This window comes from Monodon monoceros, unplaced genomic scaffold (assembly GCF_005190385.1).
Source record: "Monodon monoceros isolate NGI ecotype Baffin Bay Population unplaced genomic scaffold, NGI_Narwhal_1 Super_Scaffold_8, whole genome shotgun sequence".
Lineage (NCBI taxonomy): Eukaryota > Metazoa > Chordata > Mammalia > Artiodactyla > Monodontidae > Monodon > Monodon monoceros.
This window is the reverse complement of record NW_021703785.1, coordinates 25036786-25052455: the sequence shown is the minus strand read 5'-3', so window position 1 is coordinate 25052455 and position 15670 is coordinate 25036786.

Genomic DNA, 15670 nt, shown 5'->3' with positions numbered 1-15670 from the left:
TCCTGCCCACCAGAAAGACAAGAGCCAGCCTCATCCACCAGAACACAGGCACCAGTCCCCTCCACTGGAAGCCTACACAACCCACTGAACCAACCTTACCCACTGGGGGCAGACACAAACAACAACGGGGACTACAAACCTGCAGCCTGCAAAAAGGAGACACCAAACACAGTAAGTTAAGCAAAATGAGAAGACAGAAAAACACACAGCGGATGAAGGAGCAAGATAAAAACGCACCAGACCTAACAAATGAAGAGGAAATAGGCAGTCTACCTGAAAAAGAATTCAGAATAATGATAGTAAAGATGATTCAAAATCTTGGAAGTAGAATGGGGAAAATACAAGAAACATTTAACAAGGACCTAGAAGAACTAAAGGGCAAACAGACAATGAAAAATGACACAATAAATGAAATTAAAAATTCTCAAGAAGGAATCAATAGCAGAATAACTGAGGCAGAAGAACGGATAAGTGACCTGGAAGATAAAATAGTGGAAATAACCACCACAGAACAGAATAAATAAAAAAGAATGAAAAGAACTGGGGACAGTCTCAGAGACCATTGGAACAAGATTATGTGCACCAACATTCGAATTATAGGGGTCCCAGAAGAAGAAGAGAAAAAGAAAGGGACTGAGAAAATATTTGAAGAGCTTATAGTTGAAAACTTCCCTAATATGGGAAAGGAAATAGTCAAGTCCAGGAAGCGCAGAGTCCCATACAGGATAAATCCAAGGAGAAACAACAGGTCAAGACACATTATTAATCAAACTGTCAAAAATTAAATACAAAGAAAAAAAAAATTGAAAGCAGTAAGTGAAGAGTAACAAATAACATACAAGGGAATCCCCATAAGCATAACAGCTGATCTTTCAGCAGAAACTGCAAGCCAGAAGGGAGTGGCAGGACATATTGAAAGGGATGAAAGGGAAAAACTACAACCAAGATTACTCTACCCAGCAAGGATCCCTTTCAGATTCAACGGAGAAATTAAAACCTTTACAAACAAGCAAAAGCTAAGAGAATTCAGCACCACCAAATGAGCTTTACAAAAAATGCTAAAGGAACTTCTCTGACAGGAAACACAAGAGAAGGAAAAGACCTACAATACCAAACCCAAAACAATTAAGAAAATGGTAATAGGAACATACATATCGATAATTACCTTAAATGTAAATGGATTAAATGCTCCCACCGAAAGACATAGACTGGCTGAATGGATACAAAAACAAGACACATATATATGCTGTCTACAAGAGACCCACTTCAGACCTAGGGACACATATAGACTAAAAGTAAGAGGATGGAAAAAGATATTCCAAGCAAATAGAGATCAAAAGAAAGCTGGAGTAACAATCTTCATATCAGACAAAACAGACTTTAAAAGAAAGACTACTACCAGAGAGAAAGAAGGACACTATATAATGAACAAGGGATCAATCCAAGAAGAATATATAACAATTATAAATATTTATGCACCCAACACAGAAGCATCTCAATACATAAGGCAAATGCTAAAGGCCATAAAGGGGAAATCAAGAGTAACAAAATCATAGTAGGGGATTTTAACACCCCACTTTCACCAATGGACACATCAGCCAAAATGAAAATAAATAATGAAACATAAGCTTTAAATGACACATTAAACAAGATGGACTTAATTGATATTTATAGGACATTCCATCCAAAAACAACAGAATACACTTTCGTCTCAACTGCTCATGGAACATTCTCCAGAATAGATCATATCTTGGGTCACAAATGAAGCTTTGGTAAATTTAAGAAAACTGAAATTGTATCAAGTATCTTTTCTGATCACAATGCCGGGAAGCAGCCACACAGCACAGGGAGATCAGCTCGGTGCTTTGTGAACACCTAGAGGGGTGGGATAGGGAGGGTGGGAGGGAGATGCAAGAGGGAGGGGACATGGGGATGTATGTATACATATAGCTGATTCACTTTGTTATACAGCAGAAACAAACACAACAATATAAAGCAGTTATACTCCAATAAAGATGTTAAAAAAGAATAATAAATAAATAAAATCAGCTAGATGAGCACTAAAATTTATTCTCATTGAAAAAGGCTATGATTGATTAATTTTCTCTTAGCTTTAAATTATTTTGTAAATAAACATAGAGTAATGCCGTCTGTAAACGAGGCCCACACTTCTCTGGAAAAATATATATGCTAACAATACAAGTGTTCTTAGTAAGTTGACTGGTCAGATAGATATTGCTATTATTTTCCTAACACTATTTAAAAAAATGTATGTCAAGAAAACACATAGCTATACAGCAGGCCCATCTTATCCACAGGCTCTGCATCCCTGATAGAGGAAAGGGGGTGTGGGGTGTGGGAGAGTAGGCAGAGGGGTGTAACTCTTCTACGCCATTTCGTATAAGAGACTTGAGCATTTGCAAATTTTGGTATCCACAGGGGTCCCCCTGTAGATAAAAATGCTCAGCTAAGTAGATTTATTACTATAAAATGGTATCAAAACATTTGCTTGAATTTACTTCCCTACTTACTTTAAAATTTAAATGGTACCCAACTGGGAGAAGGCAACACTTCGCATTCTTCTGGGGGTCTGGGTGACTGGGATTGTTTGCAAATATATGAATTTGGAGGTTATCAGGACTGCAAAGTGAAAGGCAAGCAGTGCCCAGAGGTCAAGAATGCAAATTGTCTTCTAGGTCCTAGGAAAGTTCCTCACAGCAAAGATGAATCACCTAACCAAGTGCCAGTAATGACCTTGTTTATAACAAGTAACAGCAGTAAGCAGAACTGCTAACTCTGTACCCAAATGAAAATGTCGATTAAGTAAATGGGATGTCGATTAAATAAATGGTATCATATATTTTTTATCAAGAACAGCCATAGAATATAATACCTTAGATTTCGGAAAAAAATTTCAAAGAAAAAAATCAGAGAAATACAAGGTATGGGACTATCTAGAAAATCTATAAAGCAGGAGATCACAGTGGATGGAAGTTTAAGTATACTCATTCATGTAAACACTAATAATGCATCAGTCTTCAAAAGGAAAACTGTACTTTTATTCTCTCTTCACTGTTTTCCCTCTCCATATGGCGCCTGTTTCAGGGAAAAGGCCAACTCTTCTGGCATTCTTTTCCTTACCTCTCTTGTTTCAACATATATGCCACCTTCCCAATAAAACCACCTTTCTCCTTTTAAGCAAATTTAGCTCCTCTGTTCTAAATTACTAATAATTTTCATCTCCTATTATCCAAAACTATGCCCACATCCATTCTACTAAATAAATATTCATTTATTCAACACATATGTTTTTGGTCTAAAATGATCCCGGCTCTTTGAGAGGCACTCAACATACATGGCAATCACAGTTCATGTTTTTGTCAGGTAAAACACATACCATTTTGTCACAGAGCTTACCCTTTGCTTGGGAAAATAGACACTAAACTTATAACTAAAATCATCATTAGTGAAGTTACATCCTTGAGAGCCTAACATGATTTCAATTAATCTACTCAAGGAAGCAAAGAGAATCTACGTCATAATGGATATCGAGCTAAGAACTGATGGGTGACGTGGTGCCAACCAAGCAAAGAATAGGGGTGAGTCAGCCAGACGAGGCCCAGAGGAGAGGTGCCCATGCACTGTAAGAACTGGTAGAAGTTCCAGGCTGGAGCACAAGGCACAAGACAAAGACTGGAAAGTGGCAGGACTGTAGCAGAGCCAAGACTGGGACATGAGGGCCCTCGGAGCCACCTGAGGAAATTGTTTTATTTTTTTTTCCCTGAGGCCAATGGGAAGACACTGAAAGATTTTATGAAGAAAAGTATCATATTCATATCTGTAATTTATTAAGATTATTATTTTCTTCTTATTACTAACTGATTGTTTTTGAAGTTTACTCATGAGATTTTGTAGAGTTTACATCTTCAACTGTACTGAAAAATCATCCAGGGGAAGTAGAACATCCTGCTTATCTTTCTATCCCCACCTCTGACGCCTGGCACCTCAGCTTTCTCCAGCTCAGCTGAGCTCCCAACAGTCATTAGTACATTCACAGTATTGTTCAAGACATCACACTACCTAGTTCCAAAACATTTGGGTCACCCAAAAAGAAGAGAATTGAATAAATATTCCTCAAGAGGTAGACAAGTTGGAGGAGTTGTGGTCAGAAATTTCTAGCACTATAGAATATAAATTTATTTTCAGTTAAGTGGATCAGATTTTTTTTTAGCTCGATAAGCTGAAATGTTTCCATTGAAGCAATCTAAAACATTGAGAGCTATGAGAGGAAGAAGAATAAGGTTTTAGACAATAGCTGTGCTCAAATATTCAAAGAGATGCCTGTGATTTGTGTATGCTTCATCTATTGAAATCCAAAGGGCAGAAAAGAAGTAATGATTAGAAATTTCAAAGGAATATAAATAAGCAGAATATTAGAATTTTAAAACGTTTAATATTTGATTTTTTTAATAATGGGAAATAAACATTTTCAATCAGAAAACGTTTATTTATTGTGATGGTAAATTGAACTGGCTGAAACCAATTTTCATTTTCACTGTTAAGCTATTGTTATTGAATTAATTTGCCTATCAAAATAGAAAATTCTAGATATAAACGTTAAAAACAATATCACTAAGACCAAGACTATTTTAGCATATTCCAAATTATTTTTATTTCAATTTGTTCAATCTGGACATGTTCATCTGTAACTCAATTAGTCTGTGTCCTGCCAGGAAATGTAAAGAACAGGTATGTCAAATAGAGGGAATTTCATATAGTAAGTTGGTGAAATAGATGATGTTGGAAAGCAAAAGGGGAATGATGAAATAACCCAAAGATTAATAACTGCTGGAAGCAGTTACCATTACAACTACTAAGGAAATAATAAAGGGAGAAAAGGTATTACTAGAACAAAAGGGCTTAGATTTTGTTCATGTGTATTATGGCAGCCTGCAGAACATGAGTGGGAATAAACTCTAAGGATGTATTTTGAAAGAGTACAAAATGTATAACTGGATGGGGCCAAATTTGTTGGTTTGGCATACTTGTCAGAGATTCTGAGTTTAATATGTTAAATCTGCTCTAATAATTTGTTTGCTTTGTTGACTGAAATCTGGGCCTAACTGTTGCCAACATTCAGTGAGGCTGAAGTATCAGAAATTCTCTAACATAATACAGAGGGAAAAAAAATCCAAAAGCTTAGGAAAACAGGAATGTAGGGATAGATGTATCATGTGCCATGTGCTCCCTAATTAGAGAGCAAAAGAGGATCAAAAGGACGCCTTCCCTAAGGCACTGATAATACGGGATTGAATGGGAAGGGCTGCATCGGTGAAACGCATGATGGCAGCAGTCCTGTGCAGGCTGGGGAAGATGGTAGAAATGACACCACTGAGATGGGCTTTCTTTTTACGGTGAGGAGGAAGGATGGAACACGTTCCAGAATGGAACATCCTCGAGGAAACATTTACATGCTAAAGAAGAAGGGGTGCACACAATCTACAATGGGCATTAGAAACAAGAATATAATTAAGAATGTTTTGAATCTCATGGATCTTCAGCAGGTGCTAATTAATCTCAGGATTCCAAGATTGAAGTAGATTGGCAGCCTATTAAAGCATTACTTGATCTATGTAACACAAACAAACCCTGGATTTGGTGGACAGTAACTTTATTTGAATCATCACAGTGGGCAGATATAGCCTCTTACCCAGTTTTCAGTTTATTTGAAGGGGATGTCAGAGTCTCTTCAAAAATATAAATTATATGGCGTGATATATTTAAAGTGATGAAAGGAGAAAACAACAAAGAATACTCAGCAAGGCTGTCATTTAGATATGAAAGAGAGATAAAGAGTTTTACATACAAGCAAAAGCTAGAAGAGTTCAGCACCACTAAACCAGCTTTATAAGAAATGTTAAAAGGTCTTCTCTAAATGTTAAAAGGTCTTCTCTAAATGGAAAAGAAAAGATCATGACTAGAAATATACAATTATGAAAGGAAAAATCTCATTGGTAAAAGTAAATGTATGGTAAAGGTGGTAAATGAACTACTAATAAATCTAGTAGGAAGGTTAAAAGACAAAAGTAAAATCATCTATAGCCATAATAAGTAGTTAAGGGATACAGGAAACAAAAAGATGTAAAATATGATGTCAAAAAAATTAAACATGGGATGGAGGAGTAAAAATTCAGGGTTATTAGGATGCATTTGAATTTAAGAGATCATTAATTTAAAATAATCCCATATATATATATATATATAGGTTACTATAGATAAACCTCATGTAACCACAAACACAAAATCTGTAATAGATGAACCGACAAAAAAGGGAAAGGAATCCAAATATAACACTAAAGATAGTCATCAAATCACAAGGGAGGAGAGCAAAAGAAGAAGAAAAGAACAAAAAAGAATTACAAGAACAATCTGAAAAAAAATTAACAAAATGGCAATAAGTACACACCTATCAATAATTACTTTAAATGTTAATGTGCTAAATACTCTAATCAAAAGACACAGAGTGGCTGAGGGATTAAAAGAAAACAAGACCCATATATATGCTGTTTACGAGAGACTCACTTCAGATCTGAAGACACACACCAACTGAGAATGAGGAGATGGAAAATACCTACATTTGGTTCTCTTACCTGTGTAGTGACTTTTGGTAGAAAATAGTTCACGGAAGCCTCAGGAAATGTTTCTCCTTACTAGTATAGCAAAGAAAAAGCAATGCCACATCTCAGTGGGAATTGCAGGGCTTAGTGCTGCCATCAAAGAAGAAGCAGGAACAGGGGTTCATATTACAGCTTTATTTAAATTGCTTCTTTGACTTTGCTGTAGGTGAATGGATCTTGAGGAATGATTGTGGATTAGTGTAAACTTAAACAGGGAGTGACATAAATTGCAGCTGCTTTTCCACTTGTGGTATTTTAGAAACAAGTCAATATGGATTCTGGAACGCAGTTTCCTATAGGGTAGTCTGCAAGATGCTGGGTGCATGCCTTTATTGATTTAGTATATGATTTTTCTGGACCAGGTGTGTCATGGGATGAACTGTCTCCCCCGCCCAAACTCATATGAAGTCCTACCCCTGAGTACCTCAGAATGTGACTTTATTTGGAAATAGGGTTGTAGCAGATACAATTCATTAAGATGAGGTCATACTGCAGTAGAGTGGAGTGGACTCCTATTCCAGTATGTTTGGGATTCCTGTAAAAATGAGAAATTCGCACAAAGGCATGCACATGGGAAAAACAATATATGAAATTGGAGTTATGCTACCACAAATCAAAGAACTACCAGAAACTAGGTGAGAGGGTGGGAACAGATCTTTTCCTGGCGCCTTCGGGGAGGCGTAGCACTGCCAACAACTTGACCTTAGACTTCTAACCTCCAGACCTATAAGATGATAAATTTCTGTTGTTTAAGCCACCAAATTTGTGTTATTTTGTTATGGAAGCCCTAGGAAACTAACAAAAGGGGGTCAGCAATTTTTTCTGTGAAGGGACATAGAGTAAATATCTAGGACTACAGGCCTTTTGGTCTCCAACACAACCACTCAACTCTCTTATTGCAGCACAAAATCAGCCACAGACAATTCATAAATGAGTAAGTATGGCAGTATTCCAATAAGACGTAAAAAAAAAGCAGTGGTCTGGGTTTGGTAGGTGGATCTGCTTTGCAGATTCCCATTGTAGACCAGTTTGCAAGCGCTAGCAAAACATTTGTTTCACCTTGCAGCAGCCAACTTATGTATTTTCAGTCTTGCCTGAGGGCTATGTCAGCCCTTCTACTCTCTACCATACTGCAGTGTGCCTAGATCCTAGTCACCTTGATATCCCATAGATCATGCTGGTCTACTACACTGCTGACATCAGGATGGTTGAATCTAATGAGCAGAAGCAGCAGCTATCTTAGATCCCTTAGTATGCTAAAGGGTGAAGAATAAAGCCTACTCCCTCCACCAAATACTTTAGAATTCAAGGTTCAGTCAAGAATATCTAAACCACACAATGTCAATAAACTTGAGGGGGGGGGAGTTTTTTCACAATGTATATGTATATCAAATCATCACATTACACTTGAAATATCTTACAATTTTGTCATTTATATTTTAAAGCTGAGAAAAGAACATGCTATATAAACGGAAAGGATTTGAAAAAGGGAATTAGTTATACATTTAGCACAGTTAGAAGATGAAAAAGGCAATCTTGATATAACCTCGATATTATTAACTGCAGGAAGCTGTTACCACTTCTAGGCTGAGAAAACAGAACAGAAAGAGTAGGGCCACAGACTGCAGAAATGGACCACAGGAACTGATCGTCATGCCATGTGATGTCCCAGGAACATATCACATAGCTAGTGCTCAGATTTCTGAAAAGACCACAGCACTGTTGGTGCTTAGACCTAACATCTGATACTAAGAACAACCAAGAAATGTGACTGAGTGATGTAAGTACTTCTGAGAGCCACACCATAGCGGCTGCTAGCAGTGACAAAAGAAGCTGGAAGCTGTGCTCTCACAGCTGGTGTGATGCTGACTGAGACTGGAGACAGGATTTCTTCTCTTCCCATAAATACTAATCACCCACAAGTGTGTCCAACTGTCAGAATCATAGAAGAAGGCATCGGGCAATGTAGTGCAAACTCAACCTGACGATCACAGAGCAGACTTCGGAAGAGAGGCCTTGGGACTGAGAGAATATAGATACCGGACAAGCACACTAAATACAATGAATTGTTCTTTCAAATATTTTCATTTAATTCTGGATTTATGTACATGGGAGTTTATGTAGAACTACAGAAAACATACCTCTAGATTATTTTCTGAGTATGCATAAGTTACACGAGAGACAGTAAAAACTGGGAAGGACAAATACTAGATTTGTTTATCTTTGTAGCTGGATAAGCATAAGAAAACAGATAACGTGCATTCTGGCTTTTAGCTGTAATGCTGCTTTGTGGACAAGCAGGGAAACATATTGACAATTGCAAAACCATGGGAACAGTTTCTGCATTTATCAACTTAGAACAAGCATAGGAAAGAGATTTTTTTCCATTAAATATGTCATTATTCTCGTGAAAATACAAAAATAAGTTCTGCAGAGTAACACTTAACTCATTATGTTATCTGACATCAAAGTGTAACTGAAACAACTCAACTGATATTCAGTAAGGAAATAAGAATTTATCTATGTTGAGGAAACTATCCACAAATTTACAGGTTCTACAAAATTACATACTGTGAGATGTTGCTCAGGAAAATTACAAAATAAAACCCAAGAATTTTATTGTAAATTAAATGCAACACTAACAACAACAAAAAATCAGAATAGGTAACATGCAATTTAAGAGGCCATTTTAGAATGGTGTATAGAAATAAAGAAAAAAAGGTCTATTTATTACCAATGGAAATTACATGTATATACACATGTATATTTATATATCATCATATATCATCAAATTATATATAAATATACATACATATCATAATTAATGTAATCAATTACTCTATTAGTAGAACACTCAAAAGAAATAAGTTGTGTGAAGGCAGTATTTTGTCAAGAATGGTATCTGCCTATATCTTTCTACTTTATGTGCCAGAACCTTGGTTATAAACATAAGGTAAGTTTTGTCAACTCATGAATCTATATTTTAAATTTGGGGCATGGGTTCTTCAACACAGGGTACATAATAATATTATATTGATAAGTACTTAATTTCTAGTAGAGGATGAGGTTGTGTATATTTTATTATATACCTAACCAAATGATAAGTATATACATTATAACATACTCATAGTTAGAGGCACAATTTTTAATTTCTTATTGCTTTCCTAGGCCAGTGGAATTACAGATCAGTTTTACATCTATTCCAGACTACATCTCTTTTTGTGTATCATGCAAGGTCTTCAAATTCTTCCCAATGTGCCCAAAGTTCTTATCTCATCATATCCTTCTTTATTGTGATGGTACTTTGTATTCTTTATGACCTTATTGCTATTCTAAAAAAAGTGTTTGATGCTTTTTTTGGCACTTGCTCATGGCCATTTCCTGAAAGGCCTTGGTTTCCTATACGGTAGTCTGCAAGATGCTGGGTGCTGGTTTTATTAATGACGACTACACCTTGCCTCTTCCCCATATAACCCTGCTGTCCTCCTGGTTCTGTGCCCTCTACTGTCTCTGGACTTGGGGAACATCTGGGAATCCTTCTTTAGGGAACTCACATTCTGATTAAAATAAGAACTGAATCCCAATTTCATAGAGGACACAGAGCAGGTAAACTAACAGAAAACAGAGTAAAAGAGACAGTATGGACAACATGGAAAGCCAACGGTAAACTTGAAAAATACATTTGTACAGATGTGAAAAATCTTAGTTATACAAGGAAATCTATATTCAATAAGGACAAAAATATCCAAACAGAATTCTTTAGAATAAATTTAGTTCTCTGAATGTAAAACATTCATTTAAAATGGGAAATTTTGGTTCATTCATCGAAATTAATAAATATGTCACAGTCTTGTTGTCTATGGTCAGGACCTATCTTGCAGACATATTTAGTTTGTCAAAAATAGTACTAAACTGTGAGCAACACTTAATAGTCTGTACATGACACTGTAGATTTCTACTACATTATTTAGAGTATGTTTGGCTTCAATTGATGGAGTAATTGACTAGTAGTAGCTTATCCAAAAAAAGAGTTCATTTTTCTCAAAAAAAGGTCCAGAATTAAGAGATTGTTGATGTTGAATGAGCCAGTCAGCAATATCAATTCTAATGGACCCAAGATGGCTACACTGCAGCTCCAAATAGCACATCCTAATTAAGTAAAGAAGAGAAATACAGAGAAGATGTACACAGCCACATCAACCATCCTTTATGAGGCAAGCAAAAGCTTTGTCACAATCCCAGAACACACTACAGCTGATTTCCTCTCAATGTTCACAATTGATTCACATAGCTATCCTAACCGAGAAGAAAGCTGAGAAAATACTTACTAATGTTGGCTGCTTGCTGTCCCCTCAAAATCATTATTTTTATTTATGAGGAAAAAGAGAAGTATAGATTTGGAATAGATTTGACATTTTTTTGGCATAAAATGTCAAACACACCCATTTACTATTGAAAGCAGGAAACACTGGGCTCCATTCCTACAATGGCATCAACTGACTGTAGCTGGAAGCATATCCTCTCTACTAGATGTCTCATTAATTGTACTGCTTGTGAGGCTCCTCTAGGAATTTGTGATTATGGCTCCAGTATTGCAGCGGTAATCAGGGACTTGACTATTTATCCTACAGCATATAAAGTAGAATGGTCCTATTGAATGAATATATGTAATTGTTCTTCGGGTAAATAGTTTCTTCATTTTTTCCAGTTTCCCTTTACATTTAGTTCCCCTGTAGGTTTTTTTTTTTTCTTTGTATTACTTTCTCTCTTACACTTTTACCTTTTTTCTCTACTTCTTCTCTTCACCAGTTTTTACTTCTTGCTTCTGATCAGATCTATTTTTGCCACATTTCCTTTCTTTCTTATCCTCTCCATTAACTTTCCATCTACCTAATTCTCACCTTTCTTTCTTTCTTCCCTTATCTCACACATTCTGGGCTACCAACATGTTTGTTTTTCACTATTAACTCCCGGAGTTCTCTCTTTCTGTTCATGTGCTACATTTCATTGTTTTCCTCATTGTTTTATAGCTTGTTTTTTTGTTTCCTTGGTTTTATAGCTGCTTTTTTTCCTCCACCATTTCAAGGTCAGAGGCTTCATTTACATTTCTCATAATTTTCTTTATTCAATTCCTGTTTTTTATCTCTAGTAGAAATTAAAATGAATTTTGTGTGTGATATATTTTCAAATATTTAAATGCCTTCTTTTACTAATAGAAGAATAACCAAATGACCTATAATTGTGTAAGTATCCAATATAAGTAAACTGAATTTGAACATATCCTTAATGAAAAAAAATGTGATCTCATTAGTGTGTTTCAGTGTGTGTGTGTGTGTATATATATAGTTTGCATCAATTACAAACTTTCTTATAAACCACAGAAAAAGTCCTGAGAAGTTTAGCTGAGAATGATAAAGGCAAGATAAACAAAGACACTGAGAGAAGACGTAGATGGATGGTAGAATGATTAATGCTGTATCTACACAGTACAGGTGTTTGGTCCTTGAGTAAGTGGTCAGCAAACAAATTGAACATTTATTCTTCCTGACAGAGGGATTAAGAAATGCGGTTGATTATACCTTTATAAATGAAGCTTTAAGTAAACTGCTGTCTTGATTGATTTCTTTGGTATTTGCTAACACTGCAACTGAACATTCTGCTGGGAATTCTTTTATTTGTGTTTGTTTCCTGAAGATGTGAATTAACTCATAATTAATGAGATTAATAAAGACATTGTGAAACAGCTGTGATAGTTTTATTAAAAACTACATTGGAGTCTAATCAAATACAAAATATTTTAGACACAACGATGGTGTCTGCATAAAACTTTCTCAACATTAAAATGCCAGAGCTTACAACAGCATTTCACTAGAACCTGATAGAAAAAAGAATCTTAGAGTGGAATCTAATTCTGTCTACCACAGTCCAATTCTATTGTTTATTTGAAAACAAAGAGCTAGATTTATTCAAACTAGATTTCATCACACATCCGGCACTTTTTGAACACCCTTCACATACTAGGCGCTTTAGGGATGCAATGTTGAATAAAATAGAGAAGTCTAATGCTATGAAAGATCTGGCAATGTAGTATTAAAAGCAATGATAAGGATTATGAAGGGAGAAAACAGAATACTCTGAGAGAGAATCATGTGACTGGTGGGAGGTTTTTTTGGACACCTTGATCTGGGAAAGCCACTTTGAAGAGGTACTTTATAAGGTGAGATCTGAAAGGTGACTAAGGGCCAGCCAGGTAAGCATTGCAGGTCACAGTTTTATACGCAAAGAATTCCAAGTAGGGCAAATTATCTCAGGAAGAAAGAACCTGGCTCTTTCACTAACCTGAAAGAATCACTAGTATAGTTGACGCGCTATATGATAGAGAGACGGTGGCAAGTTAGGCAGGGGATAGATCAGTTAAGGAGTTTTAATTCTGCTCTAATTGCAGTAAGAAGAGGACCACTAATGTGGCTTTAAGTTCCATAATTTGGGAGAAAACATACATTTAAAAAATATAACACTTATGAAACAATTCAGTTACACATTTCATATATATCTTAAAGAAAAGCATAGCTTCCCATACACCTGCAACTCATATTGATCCGACGACGTTGCTATAAAAGTTTGTTCTTAGCCATCTGATTGATTAATCACTACACAACAGGCTATCATGTATCATGTTTACATACCTCATTGTTGGAAAGAAGTTTATGTGTCTTTTGTCTAATAAATACTTCTTGACAGACTGTTTTTTGTAGATATAACGATTTGATAAGGGGGGCCTTTTCTACCGCATCAAAAGTAGAAAGTAAGATCTATGTGAAAACAAAATGACTTCAAACATCCCCCAACCCCTACCCCCAACAACAAAAGAATGAAATTATCCTGAAAATTATCTGGGAAGAACATCCTTTTCGATATTTATTAAAGTCATCCTAACTAATGAGTTTACCTGCTTTTCCAGGCTTCATATACAAAAGCCTAAGGCAAGAGAAGGAATCATTGCTCATAAACCATCGAAACAGGATTTGAGCATTTCTCCCCACATATCTAGCAAGGGTGGGCATAGGGAGAGCGTCAACTAAAGAAATCTGCTGGGCAGGAAGATCCCAGCAGCGAGGTCTGCTGTGACCAGTTTGTTGAGTTGATGTGGACTGTGAGAGGTGCATCCAGGTTAGATTGCTTTAACACCTTTGTGCCATCAGAAGGCCAGTATGTAGCTGGTATCTGTAGCAGCCAGTTGGTATTATACCGGGAGACAAAGTCAACCAAGAATAAACTGTGGCACCACTGGAGAAGCGTATCTCTCCTTTTCCTTTTCTCTCTTCCCCACCTAAAATGTCTAAGAATAAAACTTTTAGAGTTCAAAGGAGCAACAGAGACGACTTTTAACATATGAAACTAATCAGAAAGTTGTGAGATTTTCTGCCATGTCATTTTTATCAGTCACGTCCCTAAGAGAAAAATGATGACACACTCAATTTAGCATAATTTCTGGAGAATTTAATAAACTGACAATTAACAAGAGTGTGCACAGGTTGTAAAAAATGACACAGAGATATTACAGTAATCTGGTTAATGAAAGCAAAACTGTTACTACCTCAAACCTGAAGGCTAGAGGGAGGGAGTGGTTACTCACAGGAGAATCCTGTGGAGAGGCCACTTTAAGAGCAGCTGCACCCTTCAGTCAAGGGTGAGCTGGAGAACAAATGCATTGAGCTTATTCTCTTCCTTCTACATCTGAACTCCCACTCAGCTTCCCAATAGCCAGACAGACTGGAAGCCAGAGGTTAAGAGACATCACTTACTACTAGTCTTTGCGGGTCAACTCCTTTGAGAAGATTATCAGTGTGGGTTCAAAGGTGGAGAGGCAGGGAGGACGTTATCTGGTATGCTTATTAACTAAAGAGACTCAAATGTTCCATAGAGCACAGCTGAAGTGATTGCAGAAAGAAAAAAAAAAAGCCTTTTGTTTTTAACTCATCAAGTTTGCCAGAATTGTGGCTCCTAAAACTTTTCTGCCAGGAGTTTAAAATAATTAGCTGCCAGAATGTTTTTCTCATTTTTTAGATCAAATTTAGAAGACAAATGAATAGATATTGTTAGGGTAAGAATGAATAAATTATTTATTCAAATAAAGCAGGAATCATAATTCCTATTTGCAAGACAAGTTTTGCAGTAGAGTTTTTGGAAAAGGAGTAAAGACATGTAATAGTAGAAAGAAATTGCTTTTGTTGTGAGAGAGAACTGGGTTTCATTTTTGCCTCTGTAATTTAATAGCTGGGCATCATTAAAGTCACTTGTCCTTTTGGGGCTTCAGTTTCTTTATTCATGAAATATTATTATCCATACACTAGTTTTCTGTGCAAATTAAATGAGACATAATAATGATAAGCATATTATCATTTTGACTAGCCTGTGATTCACCTCTAATATTCATTTAAAGGAGTTAAATAATTTTAAAAAGAGGGAGAAAAAGAGAGTTGATATATGGAGGTAACATTGAAAACACCGTAATTGAGTACTTTGATTTGCCTTGTACTTTAAAAAAAAAGTTGACCTTTTTCGTTTTGGCCAAAAGGTAAGTGTATCATTATCTTCAGAGGGGCATAGACATTTCAAGAGGGGATTTATTGTTCTAGCATTATAATTTAACAAAACTACTGTGACCAATTAAGGTCACCATTTTCTAAGATCTCTGCACATTTTGTCATTGAGAAGGAACAAACTGATAACCTAAATAGGCATCTTGAGCGACAAAGTCAGGGAAACTTTGGGACATTGGCATGGGGTGGCTCCAACAGGAAGTAGTTGTAGGGGATGGCAATGAGTCTCCTGAGGTAAAATTAAGCTGGGTAAGGTGGAGTAGAAAGCTCTGGTGGCTGACCTTTAAGTAAGCAAAGTAAAGCATCTCTGAAGGAGGCATTATGTTCTGCTCAATTTATGTTCCCTACTCTTAACGCATGCCAAAATAATTTTAGTTTCCTGAGTTGGCC